The 15,582-nt window shown below is 33.2% G+C and overlaps 1 protein-coding gene across 6 annotated transcripts in view; it reads right to left on the bottom strand.

Annotated features, from left to right (window-relative positions):
- Positions 1–15,582, bottom strand: part of LOC108782215 (uncharacterized) — a 69,828-nt gene that overhangs the window by 40,197 nt on the left and 14,049 nt on the right. For 2 of the 6 annotated variants that reach the window (XM_018550425.1, XM_018550431.1), the window contains exon 2: positions 3,402–3,471. The gene's annotated coding sequence lies outside the window, so the exon portion shown is untranslated. Of the gene's footprint in view, positions 1–773; positions 797–1,760; positions 1,795–3,397; positions 3,503–15,582 lie in introns of those variants that run through there. The other 4 variants (XM_018550427.1, XM_018550426.1, XM_018550428.1 and 1 more) reach the window with 4 other exon arrangements.

Here is a 15,582-nt window from a genome sequence, read left to right as displayed (position 1 = left end):
TTAACAATATACCATTCGCAACAATTACTTAGGAAAGATTCAGACGATTCTATAGAATTTAGTAGACATGTACAGTTTTAAAAAAGATTTATTTCGTAAAATAATCTTTTTTAAAATATTGTATATGAATTATATAATGTATGAAGTTTGTATCATTCAAAAAATAGTGTTTTAAAATCTGTAGTTTTAATTAGATACATATTAATTTTCACACCTCAGTAATCTGATAAATCGTACAAAAGAGTATTGAATTTTAATCAAATATTGTGAGTTAAGTTATCGAGAAACAGGTGGTTCCGTCGAGAACGCGGAACATATCAATAGCGAACATGTTCTTCGAGTATCAAAAGGATTAAGCCGTGTAAGTGGTTCGATATCTCGTAACGGTCGAGTGATTGTATGAAATCACGCGTGTCGCAGAGCTTATATTATAATCTATGTATATATAGCGAAGAACATTATTATTAGCGCAATGAGTCAATTGTCTCCTGTCAAACTGGTGTGTCGCGGTGCGAGTCTCCCGCGGATGAGCGTCATCGCCGTTATCACTAGCAGATAACTGTATCGGATCCATCCACCACGACGTAATGCAAATACTCGCAATGAATCGGAACGGGCACGAAGGAAACGATTCGCTTTAAATGTGATTACACGCAGTCACTGACCGACAGACCCGACTTCCTATCTTTAGGCGCCGGCCGCCGCGTCTTTGATGATAAAGTCAGCGATATCCGATATAGAAAAAAAAAACGTCCAAGAAAACGGTTACTTACTTAAGTCCAGGTCTGTGAAGCTGGCACCCCCAAACGCGAATTTTGGTAAAATTAACATCGCGTTCGATTGTTCACCATTTGTCCACATTTGTTCATCAAAAAAAAATGTTGTCCACCCTTGAAAAAAAATTACAAATAAATAAAAAATTATAGCACCCCCATGTGAATATTCTTCCGAATTACATACGGGATTCGATTGTCCACCATGCGTACGCGTTTGTCCACCCATAATTTTCTTTTGTTCACCATGGAGGTGCTTCAATTTTTTGTTTATTTATAACTTTTTTTCAAGAGTGGATAACATTTTTTTTTGTGGACAAATGTGGACACATGGTGGATAATGGAATACGATGTTAATTTTATTAAAATTCGCATTTGGGAATGCCAGCTTCAGAGACATGGACTTAAGTACTCGCTTATGATTTAAATTTTAAAAGATGATAATTCGCATTCTTAAACCTGCACCACTGCCAATATAAAAGAAATATGTGTTTATTATTTTTAACTCATCTACACAAATATACTAAGTTTAATTAAATTCAGCTAGTCAGAGAAAGTTAGGTTTACTTGTTAGATATACAAACTCACAATCAGTAATTGTTCGTTCAAGTATAATCTTAGATCCGCTGAATACTTATGTTATATACTTATACACTGAGAAAAAAGTTATTAACTTGACTAAATGCGTTTAATTCGTAGTGATTATTTAGTTCAAGTATTTATATATTTATTTAAATTAAATATACATGTGAGTTATGTCAATCATGTTATTTGTTCAAATTAACAAATTAACATTATTTCCTTGACAGCCCGAGACCGTAACATTATGCATCAACTAATATTCTTTTTGAAACAGCAACTTTTTTCTCATTGTCAGTGTACGAACTATAAAACTTTTATATTATATTAAGCAAACGCAGGACAGTTCTATGATTCAATCGTGAATTACTTTCATTTCTATGCGAATTTCTTATGAAATCGACATACCCGGATTTTCTATTTTAATTCTGTAAAAAAATTTTGCAATCCGTGAAGCCAGTTCGAAAATTTCGATTGCACTGTAATTCGGTGGTAATTGCCGTCGCTCCAACATCTCTTTAAACTCAATCTTAGTTTATGCTCAGATGCATTTGCCGTTGTTCGTTTCTCACGTGTGCGATTTCGCATGCGCGTTGCGACAAACTCGCGTCTCGGGACTGCTTCCGCGACTCAAAACACTCGTTCACTCGCACTGACGCCTGTGCGTTCAAACGAAGCCACATCACACGATTCCATTTTAATGATTATTTCAACTATCGAGACGGTCGCACTGCATTGATAGATGATCGAAACTTCTAAAATTATTTCAACCCCTTGTCGAAAAAGTACATGTTATTATTTCTATGTTGCGTTTGCGTTCCGAGAGTTAAAATGTGGAAATCACATATTGACATAAAATTCCATGTTTTTAAAAGCATTTTAAACAGTAGCTCCGAAACAGCGTCACTAATGCTTCCAACGTAAATGCTGTTACTTTTGGCGCAGCAGCGAGTAGCTTCCGTTACGCGGCGGATCGTGAGAAGAGAAGAGGAACGTTCGCCAGCGGAAAGTCGAACCGCGACTGAGCGTGACGCAAAAGCGAGGCAAAGGTTACAAGACAGACGGCCGGCTATAGCTACATCTGCTCTACTCCGCTTTAGTTGTCCGCTGTTCTTCGTTCTAGATGTTGTTTCTAGACGCCGCTTGATCCAGTAGCATACGTCAATTCGTCCTCCCGAAGCGCTTGCATCATGCACTATCTGTCGCACGTTTTCCCTAACTCAACGCGAATTCGGACTCCTACTTGTAAAATAGTGACTTCCTACAAGTAGAGCTCGCAATTGGTTGTTAACGTTGCATCGAGAGCAGGAGATCGTTTAAGATTGCAAGTTTTTATATTTAACGCGCGGAAATAGATCGATTCTGACAAAAAATTGGGAATCGCCGAATAATCGTACAACCGCGTCAATCTGTGTGGACCGTTCTTGCGTGCTTCTAATATTTATTAATTGCCTTCTTTAAGAGAAATACTTTCTCCATGTTTTAGCAATACATGTCAGCACCATTCTTTTTCTGTTACATAATGTCTTTCTAATAAAAATAACTAAATTGTATATACTGATCAATCTAATTTCTTTTTATTAGATATACATATATTGATAAGAAAGAGATTCAGACAAAAGATTAGCATTTATCTGATAGCTCCTTCGTATCTCGATCTCAAGATTAAACATGGCAAAAGAGTATTTATGATTATTGCAAAGAGAAGAAAATGTGTATGGTGTTTAAATCCACACTAAGTTGATGTTAATATTAAATCAACATAAACAAAATTATATGTAGACTCCGTATGACGTTAAATTCACACGATATTTTTTAGAGTCTAATGGTTTGTGAAATTTACAAAGGTGTGAAAATTAATTAAAACTGTCTAAAGCGGTTCGTATATTTATTTCTTATTCCTTAAATAAGATATTCTTTCTGTATCGTCAAAAAAGATCTCATAATATTTTCAGTTAAATAATTTTCCTATTAATGTAAAGGGAAATTTGACATAGATTAGATCAATTTTTATCGCAATGCGGAAGAATATAAACTGGACGTACTCACGTTCGCACCAAGAAATACTCGAAATGAGGATGTCCGAAATGTCTTCTTGATAGAGTAGCATTGGGACTACCTGAAACACATTTATAATCGATAAATGCGAATGTTTATTTTCTTTCCTTTTTTCTTTAATAGGTTATCTTTATTTTAAAAATTTATAAAAAGATACGTATATACATATGTATATGTTTCATAAATTTCTCTTAAGAATTTATCGGGGGGAATTATTTTTATAAATGAAAGTTAATATTTATACTTTAAACAAACTATAAACCTATACATATAAATATTGTGTTTTAAATAAGTATTTTGAGTTTTCATAAAATAAAAACTTATGCGAAGTTTTATTGCGATTTACTAATCAGATTTACAAATTAGAAATACAAAGATTTAAAATAAATGAATATTTTATTTATTTACTGGATAATTAATATCGCAATGTAACTTTATGTAAATAAATTTGCGAATATATAAAGTATTTTTAATAAAAAGTGTGAATTTAAAAACTTTTCAATTTGATAAGAGACACTTTTCACGTAAGAGTAGCCAAACCCGAGATATTTAAGAGGTAAAAAAATTCGTTTTCTTGGGCTAAATGCAATTTTTAACTCTAAAGTCAGTTTCTTATATCATCTTCTATCTCGCTTAATCGCGTATATCTGTTCTTATCTAACATATTGCAGCGTCATTTATTGCAAAAATTAGCATCTACTGAAAACACAATTACTGCTTTGTATCTTTAGCTAATGTATCTTTTTCTAGGCTGTATTTAGCCCGTTAAACCTTTTGGAATCATTAGATAAATTTCTTGTCAAGGGCAACTTCTGGAAACCGAGAAATAAATAACGAAACTCTCCCTGAAGACATTCGTGTTGCCGAGGGAAAACAGGCTGGCATTTAACGGAGTGAGTTCGGATGCTGCAGCAATATTTGAGTGAAATCATTCGAATACCTTTTCGAGCTATTGTGTATCTTTCACGTGCAAAACGATCAACTTCAATACCTCATGCGTGGTAAGCATAATAAATCGATAACAGCGATTTCTAAAGTAAGACTCCGACGAGCCGATATCTCTAAGGTACACGATAAGAAAGCCATACGTAGGGAGCGAAGTTATTTCGAACTCGGTGGTATACATCGGAAAATTAAAAGAGTCCGGCTTATCCGCTCGATTATTCTACGTCGGGTAACCGTCGTGCACCGCGATAATTCCGTTGCAGTTATCACCTTCGTGAGAACGTGAGTCACTTTATTTTGTGTTGTGTTAACCAAGGTCAAGTCGTGCGATGACGCGTGGCGATTACGTTGTTACATGCACGACAAATGATCATTGATATCGTCTCAAGATTTTGATAAAAGGAAAAATAGGCAACTCGAAGATACTCAACGATTCATTCCTAGTACTAAGATTTACTTAAGATTTTCGCGAACACTGTGAACAAACGAGAAGCAGACTCTCAAAATGCATTTTGTCCAAAATTTTATATTTTGAGTTAGAGATGACATTATGTTTGGTGTTAAAAACATATTTTAAGCTCTATTCTACGATATTCTGAAAGCACTTCTTCACCATCAATTTATTGTATATGCTGAAAAAAGTCTAGAAACTCAAAATGCATTATGTTCTTTAACTAGAGACAAACAAAATGCATTTGTTTAACATTTAACATCTTACTGATTAGCAAATTGTTATTTTCGGATAAACATGTTGTTTCCTTATGACTTCCTTTCTCGTTTTTAGAAAATTATAAATTATGGACAAAATGTATTTTGAAAGTATGCTGCTCAAATGTATAATTGAGATCAAAACTTTTGTATAAATAATCTATATAAATTCGGTTTTTATATAATTAGGAAAGCAGAAATTACAAAATTCTAAAAAATATGAGTATGAATGTAACATCGCATGCGATATATGAACATAATATTAAATCTATACTATATTATTCCTATTTATATCAACCAAAATGATTATATTTAATATTTATATATCGTCTTAAATCCACAAGCATATTTTTTAGAATATAATCATTCTTGTTTTTCGCAATTACATGAAAAACGAAACCATATTAAATCCACCTTAAATATTAAAGTTTATACCAACATCAATATAACGTGGATGTAACACCACGGTGTTTATGTAATTGTCATCATGTTGATAATAATATACACTGATATGATGTGGATTTATTACCATCAAATCCACACTCTAATTTTTAGAAGATATCAAAATGCTATTTACTGACCTATATTTTGAATTCATTCATTTCACGCGTTTGGGAAATATCGGGAAATATGAAGGTTAAACGCGATGACGACGAATTATACATAATGATAACTGCCGCGCTAGTTCCGCCGCGATTACGGAGCAATGATGCAATGCGTTTGAGTGCATCGGAGCGCTAAATTGATAAATTTGCATGCCCCTTCTGTTACGTTCGCAAGTGGCGTATTCTCATACGGTACGACCAAAACGGGCTTCGTCTCGAGAGCGGAATAAATCCTGCTGTTCGCATAATGCAAACAAAGCATGGGGGTTCTGCGATAAATATACCCTTACGAATCACTCCGAAATGTCAGTAGGATCGAGCATATCAAACAGATGCATAATGCAGTGCATCAATCGAATTAAAACGAATTAATTCGAAAGTTTCTCAAAAAGACATTTAAAAAAAATAATTGTTTTAAATAATTCTTTATATTGTATATACATATATATTTTTTTTCAATCTATGTAGGAGAATTATACAATTAACGTTAAATTATTATAGATAACAAAAACAAAGTAAGGTTTCGAACTGAAGTAGTAAAAAAAAATTGAAAAGATGTCTACTTGAAGTCTTACTTTTGGTAAGACAGATAAATTTACTTATTCAAAATATATTTATATCTTCGGTGCTAGTTTCTTATACATGGAGAGTATAAAAAACTATGTGAATTTGGCACTTCATATTGAAAAATCGGAAATTTTATTAATAGTTCTGCTTGTATCTATAACAGTTCCCGATAGATTTTATAAATAGCCCGTTTTTTAGCTAAAAAAAATAGAAATAAAAATATACTAACGAAAGAGACTAACTTTTCGCGTAGTACCTCAAGAGTTGCGAAAATATTGATTCTGTTATAAAATCTTATAGTTCTCGATTCTTATTATAATTCTAGATATATGTATCTTAACAATACACATGATTTTAGGATCTCCTTACAGAAATCACGCACGTAGTACGTGGGATCAGATGACCTGTCACGTCCACGTGATCTTGGATAACGCTGGAGCAGGAAAATATACTGGGTGTCTCATTTGAATTTTGACCCCGAAATATCTCGAACATTATAAGAGATACGGAAAAGTGTTTTAGACAAAGTTGTAGGGTTGCCATATTTAGTTAATCTTTTTTTTTCAGAGTAAAGACATCCTAAAGATAATTTTAGGATGTCTTCGATGAAGTATACTGACCAATATTTTCCTAAATATAGTATATACGTTACTATCCTATGGTAGTGCGGATGCGTCAGAAAGTACTGCGATTTGAGATCACTGACTTCCGCTCGAGCGCGCGTACATATATTATATTTTCAGCCAGAAAGTTGATTCACGAGCCGACCTGAGTCCAGGAATAGTTGATCACTATGAAGCCGTCGCACCGCGCACAGGAAGGGTCGGTTAGCTCGCTCGACTTTCATTGCGGGTCTAGTCGTCAAGAAAACTGACGTTTACTGCTATATAGAGTAGTCTCAAAGTTAAAGACAGCGCGTCTCGCTAGAGATCGCGTTATACAATATTATCGACGGCGTTATGTTATTCGCAATTTAATTATCTTGCCATCTAATCTAATCCGACACGATAATTATAACGGAGTCGTTCTGCTGTCGCTGCTTGTTAGCCCACACACGCTGTCCGAAGGCGAGAAAATGCTTGCAAAGTACTTTATAAGATATTTGTGTTGGACGTCGATAATGTATACTCTAAAAAATATAATGTGAATTTAACGCCATACTTGTTAATAAATATACTTTTCACCGTGATATTAATATTAACACCAACATGGTATAAATTTAAAACTTCTGGTTTATATTAACATGGGTTTTAAATCCATACCATAATGGTGTTGATTTAAACAGGGTGAATTTAAAAGCCATTGTGTTAAATCCAGACCATACTGAGGTTAATATTTATTAACGTTAACATAGTAAGAATTATATAGACACCGTATTGTGTTGATGTTAAATTGAAATACATTTAGAGTGTCAGAGTATGGAATAAATATGTAGTCAAGTCCGATAAAAGTAGAAAGACATCAAAAATAAAAAGTTGACCAATTTTGACAAAATTCAGTTTTGTCGGAAAACTCAAATATGAGGAGAACATTCTACTGTGATTGGTCGATTCTTGCAACTTATATTATTTACAATTACGTTTATGCAATTGTAGAACAGATTTTATGGTTAGTGCATTACAATAATGTCAATATTTAAAAAACCAATCAATGTATAATACAAGGCACTTTCATACTGCGCGCGCAATGTGCCATGCCTGACGTCTTATAAGTTAGCAGAACAAAGTGAGCAGAATCGATTTTAACTAACATTTTTATTTGTTACTCATTTGTTGCTAACAAGTTGCCAAAGAAAAAAATCTGTTGCTCTATTAAATTTTTTTTAATGTTCCGCTAAAGGATATATACATAGAATAAAGCCAATCCACGTAAAAATAACGTAGGAATTTGTTGCTGTTGAAACATACAAGTTATTTTGTCGCTTGTAAAATAAGTATAATTAACAACAAAAAACCTCAGTATTATAGTGGAACAAGAGGATAAAGCATCAGTTGTAAAAAAATAAGCATTTTTTTCTTTGACAACTTGTTAGCAACAAATGAGCAACAAATAAAAATGTAAAATCGATTCTGCTCACTTTGTTCGGCTAACTTATAAGACGTGCCTGAGGCGCTACTATTGACTAACTTTAATCGTTCATAATTTGAAAAGTATTGTAGCCTCGTTATTTTTGCGTAAGAGCTTTCGTCTTAGAATGTTCCACAAAATCTGACAGTGAAAAGATTTACACTCTTTCCGGAACATCGTGTATAAAAAGTTCCAAGAGAATATATACGTATAGTAGTCTACGTAATAATTCGTAGACTGTACAAGCTGTGTTGGAAAGAAAGAGAGAATAACAGCGAGGAGAAATAACATGCACATAAATTTGCCACCGATTAATTTTCCCTCTAGACGCTATCTGAATTAATTAGACAACGTCAGGAAGAATTTTCTCACAGGTAGACACTAATAACGTTCAAAGTAACGTGGCGCTTCTTACGCATACTTAGGTGATTAAGAAGTAGAACGAAATAATCTTCAATTATGTCCCGTCCGTTTGTTCTATACTACTTCTCTTTCTGCGGTTGTAATTTCCGACATGATACGGTAACATTATTTTACAACACAATTTCCGGCGGCGTGACTTCCTGTCGGAATGAAGCGTGGATTCCTGGAGGAGCCTCTTCAGCTCACGAAGATCGTAACCGGAACTCACGCGCTCAAGCATACCGTTAGTCGCGTCTTCCTCGCTGTTAAATAGAGTAGAGCATTGCATGGTGATGCTTGAAGTAAGCTTTATGACAGGCATTCGAAGACTTGTCTCATCTAACCTTGTCAAGCTCTATTTGAAGCAATAAAGCGATTGAGATAATTATAGCTATTCTAAAGCAAGATTTTTTTAACACAACTTCTCATTAATTCGCTATTCGGATTCGCTATGCACAAATGTATCTCAATATTTCTCATAGAAATATATACGTTCTTAAAGCAAGAGAGAGAAAGAGATTTCGCTTTTATCCGCTTAAGCATCATAATGCGTCGCTAGCGGAAGCTTGGAAATTGACTTCAACGATGCCGTTGTTCCGCAAATTCATATCGCCGAATAACGCGTCGGCGCTATGTTTAAAATCATGGCAGTCGTGTTCGAAAATGATCTGAATCTTGCTAGAATGGTAGTTTTCTCAATTCTCTTTGCATTTAATGCCAACGCTCTTATATATTAGAATTCAGACAATACGTGACAATAAATTCCAAAAAGAATGATCGATATTTGACTTTCTGTATAACTATTCACAAATGGGTGTGTGTGTGCGCGCGCGCGCGATCATGCCCGATATCACATGATGCTAAATTTCATAAATGCGAACTTTATAATGTTAGAATTTGTGGAGGCATAAGATATATTTATAGATTTTCGTATACATGTATCCCAGTCGGACTACGAGTCTATATGATATTAATATACAATAAAAATAGAATAAAATAAAAAAATTATCGAATGCATGAGATAAAACTAATAATATTCGCAAATCAAAACACAGTTAGATGACATTAATTTTTTATGTTGAATTTTTCTTTTATTTAGACTCTTTAAAGCGAAAAAGAAGCAATTTGTTCAACGTATTCAAACACGCTCTACTTTGTGCGTATTTTGCGGAAGACAGAAAACCGGTAGGCTGATTAATTAATAATGCAATAATTTATTTTGCTCTCGGTGAATGTAGAAGCTAATACGAAAGAGGAGGAGAATGTAATAACGTTGTTCAGTCCTTTCTTGATCCTGCATCTTTCACATCTCTTCGACTTCTTTCTGTCGCGTACATTAATATAACTGTAGTATTAGCGGACCGTAATACGAGCTACCATCTCGCTCGCTGCATATAGCAACTTTACTTTCAGACGACAGGTATCAGGATTATATGCATACACGGTGTCATGCAGGAATTCAGCGACAAAGCTTAAATTGTCGAGATAGAGAAAGAGAGAAATGTTTTTACAATAACATCTCAATTTGTAGCATAAGAAAAATGATAAAGACTTAAAAATAAAATCTTTCATTTATCCCCTATGGCTTTCAGAGATAAAAACGGATTATCTTGATATAAAATATATAATCTTTTTTTTTATACACACCGTTCATACATATTATTTTATAATTTATTCGATATATCCATTAAAATCTTTAACAGAATTTTCAAGTACATAGCGTTTCAAATTTTAACAATGTCATCTCACAAAAAGTGATATTTTCGATATTTTTTTATATTATGTTAAAATGTAAAATGTAATTATTTCGAATAATTAAAAAACGAGTTGTAAACGGATGTCGTGTAGTATAGAAATAAATATAATATAATATAAAAAAAATTTATATAGTCAAATACATTTATATACAAATATAATAATACAATACGTTAAAGTACTTAATAAAATGAAACCGAAATTCTGATTTTTGACCGGAATTGATCGAAACCGAAACCGAAATTCCAGTCGGATTTCAATAATTTCTATTGTAATATCAAGTGTCAAAAAATTACAATATAAACAGGATTAAAAACAAATTGACAGAAAAGTGTTCAGAATAAAATACATCGTATGCAAAAGATATAATTTAATCCTGAAATCACGTTTAATCTTTCAAATTTGAAGTCCCTATGCGAGTTGTGGTATCTTTGAAATTAAAGCCGTGAAAATAGAATTAAATTAGAGGGACCTCCAAAATGTGCGTCAAAGGATTAATAAGCCCGGGTCGACGACCGTAGCTGAACGTTTTATCGACGAGCAGCGGCAAAGTGCATTACGTCTGGCTTAAATCGTTCGTACTTCTACGGACCGCTTGATCCGAGAGGGCAACGATGCGCATCACTGCAATTCGCGCGAGAGATCAGTAAGTTTCTGTGCGGCTAGCTCGTGCCATAACGAGATAGTCATTTCACGGCGATCAAAGCGACGACGAAAGGAAGATGAACGGAGGGGATTCACGGAACTCTTTCTCTCTTCAGTTTATCTCCGTTTTTAAATTTATTGAATACTACCGGGAGTTAAGAGAGCTCGCGGCTGCCGTAATTAGCACGTTACCGATCAAAGTGCTATATTTAGCCCGCCTTGATTTACGTACGTGGCATAAATACATCTCCCAGGACAGGCGTGCTTGCTTGCGATTAGGAATTCTCTAATGGACTTGGAATCTGTATATTTTTCTTTAGCTATAACATTCAATGATTACATTTCAATATCTTTTTAATGTTTGACATTGAATGTTTCGGTAAATAAAGGTTAAAATTCGGTAGAAGCAAAACATCCTTACATTTTATTGAAGATGGACTTAGGAGAATGTTATAAAATAATAATAAAACTTGTAAAAAAAGATTATATTAGTTTGTGATCCAAAATTGATCCATATTGATCTCTAAGTGTATAAATTATAGGATAAAGATTTTAATTTTTAGTTTTTTATCGTTAGCTGCTTTATGATAAGATAAAAAATAAAAAAAGTACGTGAAGATAAAAGTAATAATAAAATAATTAAATTCTATCATTTGTCTGTGCACATAATAATACAATTTATTTAATAAAAATTTCCTGTGGCTGCGAGATAATATTTTTCACAATAAAATTATTTACAGATTTCAATATATTATTTAATATCATTAAGATCTTTCTAAAATGCTTATGAACATGAAATTATTAAATTACAAGTGAATTTAATTTAAAACGTTAATTAAGTACAGGACTCTTAATTTCAAAAATACAAACAAGACCAAGAAAAGACTTTTAACGATAATTTTTTAATCATAATTAAATAATATATAATATAATATTATTTAATTATCATTATTGCTGCAAAGCAAAAACAACATTAATACTAGAATCTGTTTAATAAATAAGCGATATGTGTGTTCAGTGCTCTTAGCCATTCCAATATTGTTAACTGTTTCTGACCCGTTGGCTTCCGACAAAGTCAGCCAACAAAGAATTCCAGGTCGTACTCTTAGATTTGTTAGCCAGCAACGTTAGCCAAGACTTGTCGAATTTTGAACTCATTTAGATTCTCGATTGCAGTTAGCCAATGTAGTTCATCAATGAGATTAAACCCACCTTAAAAGTAAACAAACCGCAATCGTGTAAAAAAATGTTTCAGATTTTATTTTAGCGTCCTGAGAAAATTGCTATTACTACTCTCTGCAAAGAATTATCGTGATGCCAAGGTAAGAAAAATAAATTATCATTTTACGTCCATGTGAAGATGAAAGCCGCGATGAAATTAGGCTGATTATTTCAGAGGACTCGGTCAGCTTTGTTGCGACACAGTGGACTATTTGGCCAATTGTCAACGACATGATGGCATGATCGATATATGCATCGTCACGCATATGCATCAAACGGGATGTAAATCAGTTACACGCACGCGTTTCGCAAGCATTCAAGTTGTGATAAAGGAGCATTTTGCATTTTTACAAATTCAGATATAAAGGTAGCTGATTTTATGAATATTGATATGGGAAATTCAAAAATAGAATGTTATGTATCTCGCGCAGAATTGATTTGTAAGAAAATAACAGCGAGCCAGAGAGAAAGAGAGAGAGAATTTCGAAAAATATACATCTATTATAAAATAAAAAACATTCAAGTGTGCTGTGTGTCCTAATATATGTATTTTAATTATATTTTTTGATTAATTTTTTATACGTATTTATTATATAATAATTTTTTATTTATATTTATCTGTATATATAGTACGCATGATAATATTCTTTTAACCACACAGTAATATTATCAATTGTCAGTATTTTTTTTGTTAATACTGACAGTATTATTGACCGTTGTAGGGTCACCTAAAAGTTTAATGTGTGAAACATAATACTATATATGATGTAATGCGTATATATATTTGTAGTAATGATCCTGTGTATGTGAACATTGTATATGTGACATAACCTAATACGCTAATCTTGTACGCGACGACGTTGTCGTTGACCTTCAATCAGCTGTGAGACCCTCTTTTTCCCACGGCCAACTTCCGTTTATGGTGTGTACCCCGCTGGGGGTACAAACCCTCTCATATAGTCCACGATATACAGATTATAAGTCAAAATACTCTACTCTTTATGAGATAAAAATCAAGATTTGATTGTCCCTAGCTCAAGATATTATTAAACGCATCAATCAAACTTAAAGAGATCCTAAAGACAATTAGTCATAGTGTAAGTAGAACTTGCACACAATGTGTCATTGACACATCATCACTACATACTGTTACTCATCAATATCTCACGCACACATATACATAAATTTTTGTATAACAATAACGTATTAATTAATCGTCTAAATTCAACTCTAAGAATTTCACATTGTGTTTCTTCGTAAATTACTAGTCTGTAGACTATTATTTCGTAAGTATACAGATTGCACAGCTTTTATGTGAAGCAAATGTTATCACGATGTGATAACATCGTTATAACATTTGCTCTAGATCCATATTAGATTAAAAAATAATAAACATCTTAATTTTGAAATTTTTTGTCGCTATCCATATTAAACTCTACCTCACAGACACGTATATTAATGCGTTTAGTTTAATCCCGGAAAAGAATTTTTGAATTTATAAAAGAGGAAAAAAATAATTGTTATATAAAAAACTATATGGTTTAGTCAATATAATACAGACAACTTTCCCTTAACAGCAGATACAATCCCCTTAATAGCAGATACAATTTAATGCAATAACAATATAATGTAACAACTTTTTATTAATTTTATTATATTATTTAAAAAAAAGGAGAGAGAGAGAGCAAACGAATTTTTACGTTATTCTGAAAACTTCTTGTTTGTAAGTTCTCTAATTTGCGAAGTTCTGAGAGACTAGTCTTCGAGAGATACTTTCTTGAAATGTGAGAGTTTATTCTTTTAGAGTAAGATTCACTCCAAAAAAGAATGAAAGTCTGCCACTCTTTTTCAGTGACAGTATTTTCACTCTTGGATTTCACTCTATGAAATTTAGAGAGTACGTTTCAACTGACCCGGTGATTTGGAATGCGGATAAAGCGTCGCGACGACGCAAACAGTCTGCTCGTGACGAGAGTTCCGGGGCGAAGAGGAGCGTGGGTGTGTCGAGTCAATTGGCGGAATTGGACGGGTTAAGTGCAACGATATGATAATCGAATAAAGTTATCATTAGCTGAAAATGCCATGAAACGGAAACACGATCGATCTTTCACGTACTTTTCGCTAGAGAGATATTGAGTGAAAATAAACTTACGCCTTATAAGTTATTGTTGTCTGCTAAGATTGAATATGACGCAAAATACCGCATTTTTTATTTTTGTTGAGAATTTCTGTAATATTTTTCTCCAAATTTTTTACTGCGATCTATGTACGTAAGAATAAAATGAATAAATTTGTTAAGTAAAACTTTTATGTCTTTCAATTTCCATAGACTATCTTAACTCTGATAATTTTTGATTGATGACGAGACTCGCTAGCGTCATCGCTTCGTGAATCGTTTCTGATTTTATCTGTTTTAGCTATGCTAATAGAGACAGTACAGATGCGTGGCTGAAGGAATAGAATTTCGGTGGTTCTAGAAAGCTGGCTAGAGAGAGTTATTTTGATCCGACGATGTATACCACACTGGGTCAGCGTATCATGACAATTTCCTGAACGCACAAACTGCATCAGTACTACTTGCATACCGGATTTAATTGCTAGTTTGTTGTTTACGCTAATCAGCAATACATGTCTTTCTCGGTACAAGTAAAAATTTAGAACGAAAGATTTGTTTGTAATGGAACATGAAAGACTAAATTATCTTTGGTTGCTTCTTGCGAAAGACAAAAGAGGAGTAATTAAAACGGTGAAAATGGCCTCGTTTACATCCTGAAACCTGCGCGGCATAACCCAAGATAGATCTAGGCATCAGTTTACACGGTAAACGACCTAAAATATTTCTGCTTTTTTATTTACAATATAATATAATTAAGAAGCAACAATATACCTATGTCAATTTGAGACAATTGATATTGTCGGATAGTGCGCGTTTATACCAAAATTAGGCAGCGTATTTCAGATCAAGTCACAAAATGCTAAAATCTGACTTGAAGTTAGGCCAGGTTAACTCTCAAGTGTTTATACTAAACAAACAAAATTTTTCGTAATTTTATCAACTTTTTTTTATGATGACTTTTATTTCAATAAAATAAATATTTTATGAGATATTTTTAATAAACTGCATATTAGATCAGAATTTTTTAAAAGTAGAAAGTTTTCAAAGTCCGCGGACGTCAAGACTTTTAGTATGTCATATAATAAGCCGTTTCAAACAACGTTTATAGCAATTTTGTTTCCACGAAACGTAAACAAAATTT

The sequence above is a fragment of the Cyphomyrmex costatus genome, unplaced genomic scaffold (assembly GCF_001594065.2).
Source record: "Cyphomyrmex costatus isolate MS0001 unplaced genomic scaffold, Ccosl1.0 scaffold97, whole genome shotgun sequence".
NCBI lineage: Eukaryota > Metazoa > Arthropoda > Insecta > Hymenoptera > Formicidae > Cyphomyrmex > Cyphomyrmex costatus.
Note: the sequence above shows the minus strand (reverse complement) of the source record. Positions and strands in the feature narration are given on the sequence as shown.